The sequence below is a fragment of the Mus musculus genome, chromosome 2 (genome assembly GCF_000001635.26).
Source record: "Mus musculus strain C57BL/6J chromosome 2, GRCm38.p6 C57BL/6J".
NCBI lineage: Eukaryota > Metazoa > Chordata > Mammalia > Rodentia > Muridae > Mus > Mus musculus.
In genome coordinates, this window is record NC_000068.7 from 53389912 (window position 1) to 53399667 (window position 9756).

Consider the following 9756-nt stretch of genomic DNA (forward strand, 5'->3'; position numbering starts at 1 on the left):
AGGTTCAGAGCTGCCAGACTCTGCACTTACTGCCTTCTACCAATCTGGGGATCTGACAGCAGGCTCCTAATCTTCCCAACCTGGACCTCTTGTTGTTTTCTGGGCTCCTCCAAGTGCTCTCCCCTACTGTGCTGTGGCAGGCTGACCCCAGGCTCCCTCAGTAGTGACACTTTTTTTTATTAGTAATCCAGTGTATTCCACTCTTAATAATGGGTTCTCTCTGTAAGATGACTTCTGAGGTGGGAGAATGAAAATTGGCCATCTTCATTACTGCTGAGTGGCCATTCCAGAGACTTGAGGCCTTGAGGAGTATGGGCTTGTCTTTTGGGAGGGTCTGAGAGGCTCTTTTCATAGGGTTCCTTGGCTCATCATTTCTGCAAAGATTCTGGCCTCCTCTTGTCCCCAGGGAGCTGGAGCTGGAGCTGGAGCTGGAGCTGGAGCTGGAGCTGGAGCTGGAGCTGGAGCTGGAGCTGGAGCTGGGGCTGGGGCTGGGGCTGGGGCTGGGGCTGGGGCTGGGGCTGGGGCTGGGGCTGGGGCAAGCTGATGCCTCTGGTGAGCTGCTCTTTCTTTTCCCCCACTTTTGTTGGAAATAGACTTTTCCCTCACATACTATATCCTGATTATAGTTTCCCCTGCATTTATTCCTCCTAGTTCCTTTCCACCTCCTATATGTATCTATCCCTGCTTTTTTTGGTCTTTTCTTAGAAAACAAACAGGCTAATAATAATAAAATAAGATATCATATCAGAATAGAACCAAACCAAACTAAACCAATAAAAAAAAACCCAAAACAAAAAACCAATCACCACCACCAACAACATCAAAACAGAAGGAAAAGAGGCCAAGAAAAGGCACAAGAAACAAATACAGACACAGATACCCAGTCATTTGCACACTTAGGAATCCCATTAAAACACTAAACTGGGAGCCATAGTATATATGCAAAGAACCTGTAGGGAAAAATAGAGACTGAAAAAAATATTTTTTGTATATATACTTTATATATATATATATATTTCATTTAGACATTTCATTTAGGACCTAGTGCTTTGAAAGTCTCTTTTTGCATTGTGTGGCTATTGGCTATTGGTTTCTGTATTTGTTCTCATTTGCTGCAGGAGAAAGTCTGTTTGATGATGACTGAGCAAGGCACTGATCCATGAATATAACAGAATGTCATTGGGACAAGACATGATGTCTTGGGGACATCCTGGGTTATCTGGGGGATTCCCATGGGACTCCTTCAGCAAGTAAGTTAGATATAACTCATTCCTGGTAATCCATATTTAGTGATAAGAGATGTCTAGTTGGGGCTGTATATTTGGTTTTACCCTGGGTTCCTGGGCATTCTAGTCTCAGGTTCTTGGTCACCCAAGTATTATTGCATATGGGTTCCATCTTGTGGAGTTAGCCCTAAGTCAAATCAGATATAGGTTGGTTCCTCCCACAAGTTTTGTGCCACCATTGCATAAGCGTATCTTGCAGGCAGGACAGTATTGCAGTTCAGAGGGTTTGTGGCTCAGTTGGTATTTATATTTCTCCTTTGATAGCATGCAGAGTACCTTCCTGTTGCAAAGATGCTAGCACACATGGTTGAAGACTCTACGTAGGCATCAGTTTCATTTCTCTATGTTCAGTGAGTTTTATATTTGTTATCTTCAGCAATGGGAAATTGCCATCAGTTTGTCGAGAGTAACCAATTGTTTTAGGGACAGCCTGTTTGGATGTTCCCACAGGACTCCTTTGACCAACAAATAAATTAGATGTAATTCACTTCTGGTAATCTATATTTGGTGATAAGAGATTCACAGTTGGGGCTCTGTCTTTCCAGTCATTTGGTGGTTTCATTAAATTGTCATACACACACACACACACACACACACACACACACACGTATTTTAGGAAGTTTCTATTGTATTAGGTCTCCATGCTAGCCCTCAAACGTCCCTTAATTTTAGTTGTCTCATTCTGTATTCCTTCCCTCCATCCCCTCTTCTCTCCCTTCCTATTCCATTTCCCACTCCTATTTTACAATGCTATCACAAAGTGGGGTGGGATAAGATATATGGATTCTGAGGGGGAATTATCTTTCCACAGCAGGTGGAAAGAATTATTCTGAAATTTATTTTTTAGAAGATTATGTAGATTGTTTCTTTTCTGAAAGAAGTCTTTATAAGTTAACTAGTCAAAACAACTGCAACATAGTTCACTTTGAAATATATAAAAGAAAAAATTTAAATATAAGACTCTATTATGAATGTTTATGAAAACTGAATAATAACAATCACATCATTTATTTGCTCTTCTTAGTAAGAACTTATGAACAGTTTCAATGATAGTTACCAAGTTTTCTTTGATGCAATATTGATGGTGTGTTCTGAAAAAAAATAGTCATTCTTGCTGCTACTAATAAACCTTAAGCAAACTGGCCTTCATAATCAAGTAATTCCAGTACAAATGTTTCACACAATGAGACAGAAGTGTCTTCTATTAGGTAGATTTAAAAGTGTTTTGAAGTTTAATGTTTCTTGTGAATCTCTAAGACAATAGTATACTATGCATTGTTTACCAAAATTGTTCATAAATTCTTTGTAAGACTGTTCCTCTATGATCTGGAGATACATTCGAGGAACATCTAATTTATTTTGTAGGATTGAGAATAAATAAAGTATGCTGTTTCATTTCTGTGCTTTTCTCTTTAACATAAGAACAAGGAGAGATAACTTTCTGGGCTGACATTCTAACATCAGAATGTGTAATTTGTAATATGAAAATAAAATACTAATATCAGCTACTTGCCATTTTAAAACCATTGTGAAAATTACTGAAGCTGAAGAGTTCTGCATATAAATTTAATGTGGTGTTATGTCAGAACAGAAATGATATTTGTCAATTTTGTATTTAACATTGTAACTGAAAATTGAATTTGACACTGGATATGCTATTTTATATTTTTCAGGTCCATCAACTTATATTCATACCAAAATTTCCTTCACTTTTTTTTTTTGCTTGTCTCAATTTCATGTGGAAATGGCTCAGTGAATGATAATACTTTTGGCACTGTATCATATTTTATACAGTTTCCGTGCATATCATACAAGATTATTTTGAATCTCAACCTAAGCATGAAATCACCCATTTTGAAAGACTGAACTTATTGTTAGTAAGATTGAACTTATTGTAAATTTAAATTTAACCAATTTGTTTTTTATCTCTTTAGAAGTTGCTTTACTGTAACCTCTTTGAAAACACACCAAACAAAGTTAGCAGCAACCTAAAAGAAGAGCGTGTGAGGTTAACATACTGATGGGGCCAAAAGAAGCCTCAGAAATTCTGTAGCTTTTTCAAATTATAATATCCATGATTTTGTACTCTATGCCTGTGTACTAATTCTTATATATCTTGGTTTATGTAGCCCTGACAAGCCTGACATTTGTTATGTAGACCAGGCTGATCTTGAACTCACAGAGATTTGCCTGCCTCTGTCTCCAGAGTGGTGGGATTAAACTTAAGTGATATCATGCTTGGCATGTATGCAGCTATTTAAAAATCCAAGAAGTGGGAGTGAATGGGTAGGGGAGTGGAGGGGGGAGGGTATGGGGAACTTTTGGGATAGCATTGGAAATGTAAATGAAGAAAGTACATAATTAAAATAAAATTTAAAAAAATCAGTAGCAATAAAAAAGCACATAAGCCTCTCTGCCTGCCTGCCTGCCTGCCTGCCTGCCTGTCTGTCTGTCTGTCTGTCTGTCTCTCTGTGTATATGTAGAGTCCAGAAGTTGAGTGTTAGGTATCTTCCTTGATTACTCTCCATCTCATCTTTTGAGACAAAGTCTCTTCGTAGATCTGAAACTTATCAATTGGCTAGATGGCTAGCCAACAAGCTCTAACTCTGATTGACTGCCTGTCTTTTCTGTCTCCCTCCTCACCTCACTAGGGTTACAGGCCTGCATGAAAGCACACACTCAGCTACTTAGGGGGGTGCAGGTATTTGTATCCAGGCCTTTATGCTTGGGTGGCTTTTACCTAGGGACATATCTCCCTAGGCCCCAGGGTAAAGCCTTTTATAACGAAAACTCAACTTTTCACTTGCTTCATCCAGAATCCTTTTGTTCTTATTATCCACACATGTCTGGTCGATACTACATGAGCTTATATAGAATCTATAAACACATTTATAAACACAATTATATGAAACGGTACTGAACTATCTAAACAGTATTTTAGACAGATCAAGGCCCTTCTCTCTGCAGGGTGATCACTGAAGATGAACTAATTAAAGTGATAAAGTCTTCTCTAAGACTCACAGACTAGAAACTAAATACATGGCAGATGGTGATGCTCATTGCTGAATGAATGAACGGATCTGTGTTTCAAACTTTGTGGAATACAGAGCAAAAGGCTTTAATTATGTTTGCACTAACATCCATTTGAGAATCAAAAAAATGACTTTTAGATTTATAGTAATAATGAATGGAAAGTGTAGATAATCATTTCTCATACCCTACTTCTGTGTGTGTCTATGCCTAAGCTTCCTGACTATCAACATCCTACACCAAAATGATATGCCTGTCATAGTTCATGAATCTATATTAACACACCATTAACTAGAGCTTATGGTTTACAGAAGGGTTCATTCCTAGATTTGTGTAAAATGGATTTGGGCAAATGTCTATGTATAAATCACAGTGCTAACAGAATTGCTTCACTACCCTGAAGATCCACTATGTTCTGCCTATAAATCTTTCCATCCCTGTAAACCTGTGGTAACTGCTGATACTTTAATTGCCATGATTCTATCATTGTTAGGATGTTGTATGATTGGAGTCACACAGAATGTATCCTCTGAGATAGGCTTCTCTCACTGATTAATGTGTGCGGGACTGTGATAGGCAGTCTAATTTGGTTGAATGAGGCTTGCTCCGGTGACCCAGTAGAAAACTCTACAAGGGACAGAAAAGCGAGCCACATTCCCAGAGTCAGGTGCCTGACACCACAGAGCCCCCAACTCCATGATTCTGTGAATATAAGTCATGCACACAATGTCCCAAGCTTCTGGCATTCTGGCTAAACTTCACCCCCACAGTTACTTGACTATAGCCAGGTATGTTCCTCTGTACAGTTACCTTATAGCCCAGCCCAGTATAAAAGGGGCTGCTTGGCCCCTCCTTGCTCTCTTTAAGGTTTTACCCTTTCTTACTCTCCTCTCTAGCCTTCCTTTTCTCTCTCCCTTCCCCCCTCTCTCCATGTGGCCATGGGCAGCCTCTCTCTCTCTCTTTCTACCTTCTCTCTTTCTTTCTGCCTTTCTACAATAAAGCTCTAAAACCATAGACTGGGTTTGGTGGTTGTATATAGGATGGATCCATGGGTGGGGCAGTCTCTGGATGGTCCTTCCTTCCGTCTCAGCTCCGAACTTTGTCTCTGTAACTCCTTCCATGGGTATTTTGTTCCCCATTCTAAGAAGGAGCGAAGTATCCACACTTTGGTCTTCCTTCTTCTTGAGTTTCATGTGCTTTGCAAATTGTATCTTGGGTATTCTCAGTTTCAGGGATAATATCCGCTTACTAGTGAGTGCATATCATGTGAGTTCTTTTGTATATACGCTAGAAAGATTTTGCTGACAGGATCCTGATATAGCTGCCTCTTGTGAGGCTATGCCAGTGACTGGCAAATACAGAAGTGGATGCTCACAGTCATCTATTGGATGGAACACAGGATCCCTAATGAAGGAGCTAGAGAAAGTACCCAAGGAGCTGAAGGGGTCTGCAACCCTATAGGAGGAACAACACCATGAACTAACCAGTACCCCTCAGAGCTGTGTCTCTAGCTGCATATGTAGCAGAGGATGGCCTAGTTGGCCATCAATGGGAGGAGAGGCCCTTGGTCTTGTGAAGATCATATGCCCTAGTACAGGGAAATGCCAGGGCCAGGAAGCAGGAGTGGGTGGGTTGGGGAGCAGGGCGGGGGGAGGGTAGGGGATAGCATTTGAAATATAAATGAAGAAAATATCTAATAAAAAACAAAAAATAAAACCAAAAAAAAAAAAAAACCCATAGACTGTCTCTGCTAATCAAGGCCCGCTGTGCTTGAATGATGGGATATCCACAGTCTAACCTTGTACTGGAAAGCCTTCCTGTGCTCCAGCCAAGGATCATACCAAGGACTCTCGCCTATATGAGAACCATCCAGCGCCCTCCTCTCCCCCTGCACTCTCATCCCTTAGCCCCTGGGGCTAACCAAGCTGCCTGCGCCGCCCTGGAGCCCCCATTCTGTTCTCAGCTCTTCTGAGGTATCCAGTGTGGGATGCCCAGGGCTGAGAACCTGGTACTTAGGGCTGCCCCTTGTCCACCCCTCCTGCGCCCCGCCCCCTGTCCCCCAATCCCTCTTCCCCCGCTGAGCTGGGATTTTGTCGCTTCCCACAGTCAGACACCCACCAGGGACCCAGTGGAAAGTGTGCTCCTGCCTGCCCTGAGCACTGGAACTCTGGCAGGATGCAGGTTTCCTCCCACTCCCCGTTTATCCCCCTCCCTCAGGGCTTACTGTCCAACAAATGTGCTTCTAAGTTTCCTCTATAGCCTTTCATTGCTTGAGAGCTTAATTTAGTGTTGACTAATCTGAATGTACTAGAGTTGATCTGCTCATTTACTGAAGTATAGCTGAATTGCTTCCAAATTGGGCAAGAAAAAATAAAGCTGATATAAACAATTGATATGTGGGTCTTTGTGTGGACATGCATTTTAAATTCGTTTGGGTAAACACGAAGAAGCGCAATCACAGGATTGTATGGAAACAATGTATTTAGTATTCACAAGAATCTGCCACATTGGCTTCTGAATCTGTTCCTTTTCCAGTTGCTATGATAAAGCATTCCAGCAAAAGCATCTTAAAGGAGAAAGGGATTGTTCTAGTTCACAACTCAATACTGTCCATCGTGGCAAGGAAGGGGCAGGAACTTGAGGCAGCTGGTCACATGGCATCCACAGTCAGGAAGCAGAAAGTGATGAGTGCCTGATTTTGTTTTGGTCCCATCCATTGGTGCAGTCCTGCATCTTGCCAGGGGAGGGCACCTCCCAGTGTGTGTGTGTGTGTGTGTGTGTGTGTGTGTGTGTGTGTGTGTGTGTGTGTGTGTGAATTGTTCCACCATGTAATGATACTGTTGACAACCAAAGGTCACTCTTACAGCTTCTACAGAGGTTGTGCTGGTTAGCATTCTGCCACTGAACAAGGGGCCCTGTTGTCCCACATTCTCCTCAGAATTTCACAGTTAGTGTTTTAGATTTGGGCCAATATAATGGGTACATAGTAGCATCTCAATGCTATTTAAAATTCTAATTTCTTATTTGCATATGATATTAAACATCTTGTAATATGCTTATAATTTAATTGTATATATATTTTTGGGTGCAGCAAACATTATTGATGGTATTCAAGAGAATAGGGAGGGCTCCCTAGGCCCCTCTTGTTATGGGGGTCTGGGATGGAAATTGTGAGGGAGATGCTCAATGTTGGGGGCTGAGTTGGGACAGGGACTCCTCAGCAACCGAAGACCTCTCTCTTTCTCTCAGTGTCCTTGCTGGAGTGGGTGGTCCAGGGTTTCTTACTCCTTGGAGGCTATATAGGCCATGAGGTCCACCACTCTGTTGCTATTCATTATCATACCAGGAAGTGAGCTTTACAAAATTGTCATTTAAAGCAATGTCAGTCCCAGCATCAAAGGTGGAAGAGTGGGAGTTGCTATTGAAGTGGCAGGAGACAACCTGGTCTTCAGTGTAGCCTAGGATGTCCTTCAGTGGGCCCTCAGATGCCAGCTTCACCACCTTCTTGATGTTATCATACTTGGCAGGTTTCTCCAGGCAGCATGTCAGATCCAAAACAGATACACTGGGGGTAGAAACACAGAAGGCCATGCCAGTGAGCTTCCGATTCAGCTCTGGAATGACCTTGCCCACAGTCTTGGCAACACCAGTGGATGCAGGGATGATGTTCTGGGCAGCCCCAGGGCCATCATGCCACAGCTTTCCAGAGGGACCATCCACAGTCTTCTGAGTGGCAGTGATGGCATGGACCATGGTCATTAGCCCTTCCATGATGCCAAAGTTGTCATGGATGACCTTGGTGTGTGTGTGTGTGTGGGGGGGTGGGGGCTCAGCCGTTGGTGGTGCAGGATGCATTGCTGAAAATTTTGAATGAGTTGTCCTATTCCTCGTGGTTCATACATACATCACAAACATGGGAGCATCGGCAGAAGGGGTGGAGATGATGACCCTTTTGGCCCCACCGTTCAAGTGGATCCTAGCCTTCTCCATGATGGTGAAGATGCCAGTAGATTCCATGATCTCACTAGCATCACCCTATTTGATGTTAGTGTGATCTCACTCTGGGAAGATGGTGATGGACTTTCCATTGATGACAAGCATCCCATTCTCAGCTTTGACTGTGCCATTGAATTTGTAGTTGAGGTCAATGAAGGGGTAGTTAATGGCAACAATCTCCACTTGGTCAAGGGCAGAGCAGAAGGTAGCTCTGGAAACTAGACACCCAATACGGCCAAATCTGTTCACACTGACCTTCACTATCTTATATATGGGACAAGGCTGGCACTGCACAAGATATGGCTGTCTCTGGAACAGGGAGGAGCAGAGAGCCTTAATTTATATTTGTCTGAATGAGTTTATGTGCACCATATGTGTGCAAGAGCCCAAAGAGGCCAGAGGAAGGCATTGGTTTCCCCAGAGCTAGAGTTAGAGTAGACAACCTTTCTCAACTTGCATCTATATTGCTAGTGGTTTTAAACCAATAAATATGCATTAGATTTTATACTAGCCCTTTCACACCTGTTGACATGGTCATGTGACCTTTTCTCTTTAACTTGTTGTTATGATGGATAGATTGATTTTCAAATATTAAACGGTCTTGCTACCTGGGATAAATTACACTTGATTTTGATGTATACTTTTTTTTCTTGGATATTTTCTTTATGTACATTTCAAATGTAATTTTCCCTTTCCAGGTCTCCCCTTTGGAAACTCCCTATCCCCTCCTCCTCCCCCTGCGTCTGTGAAGGTGCTCTCCCACCCACCCACTCCCATCCTCTCGCCCTGGAGTTCCCCTACACTGGGGCATTGTACACCCTCAGGCCTGATACACCCTCAGTCCCGATGGCCTCTACGCCCACTGATGTCCAACAAGGCTCTGTCACATATGTGGCCAGGGCCATGGGTCGCTTAATGTGTATTTGGTTGTTGGTCCAGTCCCTGGAAGTTCTTGGGTGTGTGGCCTGTTGACACTGTTGTTCCCTTCATGGTGCTGTAAACCCTCTCAGCTGCTTCAGTCCTTTCTCCAACTCCTTCATTGGGGACCCACGAGCTCAATCCAATGCTTGCCTGTGAGCATCCTTCTCTGTTTTTGTCAGGCTCTGGCAGAGTCTTATGTTTTTGTAATTCACTTGCCAATATTTTTTAGGGTATTTTATGTCTTATGAGATATACTGGTCTTTAGTTTTCTTTTAAAGTTATATCATGTTATTGTTGTAAGTCTAATGAGTATTTCTTTTGTTAATATCTTCTAAAGTATTGTAGAATATGGGTACAATTTATTCCCTGTACATTTGACAAAATTGATCAGTACTTCTGTCCTAGGGTTTCATTACTGCAAAGAGACACCATAACCATGGGAACTTTTATAGAGAGAAAAAAATTAATTTGGGCTGGCTTAAAGTTTTAGAGTTCTAGTCCACTATCATTCTGGCTGGCCATA

At 42.2% G+C, this 9756-nt stretch overlaps 1 pseudogene; it reads right to left on the minus strand.

Moving 5' to 3' along the window:
- Gm13501 (predicted gene 13501) lies at positions 7399-8594 on the minus strand (annotated as a pseudogene).